Here is a 498-nt window from a genome sequence, read left to right on the forward strand (position 1 = left end):
TGTCTTTTCAGGTCCTGGTACATCTTTGTACTCCCCGGATGAATAGCATACGTCGATTTGTGTGCCTCTTGCAGAATCTTCTTCTTTCCCTCACCCGCCTTAGGAACAGCAAGGCGGTTGCGGAAATACAAGGCTCCGTCCTCCCGGATTCTCCAATCCTCGAATTGTTCTCCATTCTGGATCCGAATCCAAATCCCTGGGAGGTGGGGATCCTGCCATTGATTCTGCTTAACTTGCTGCACAAGAGCTGGTGCGGAGATCAGATTATTCACCACAGCCTGGTTATAATCCTCTTGGTATTGAAGATCATACTCACTCACTACTTCAGTCCTCTTCCAATCCTCCAAAGCTAATGACGCCAGAGTCCCTGACGTTTTCCTGCTAAGGGCATCAGCCACCACATTAGCTTTTCCAGGATGATACTGGAGAGTGAAGTCGTAGTCTTCCATATACTCCACCCATCTCCTTTGCCTGAGATTCAAGTCTTTCTGAGTAAAC

The sequence above is a fragment of the Morus notabilis genome, unplaced genomic scaffold, assembly GCF_000414095.1.
Source record: "Morus notabilis unplaced genomic scaffold, ASM41409v2 Scaffold114, whole genome shotgun sequence".
Lineage (NCBI taxonomy): Eukaryota > Viridiplantae > Streptophyta > Magnoliopsida > Rosales > Moraceae > Morus > Morus notabilis.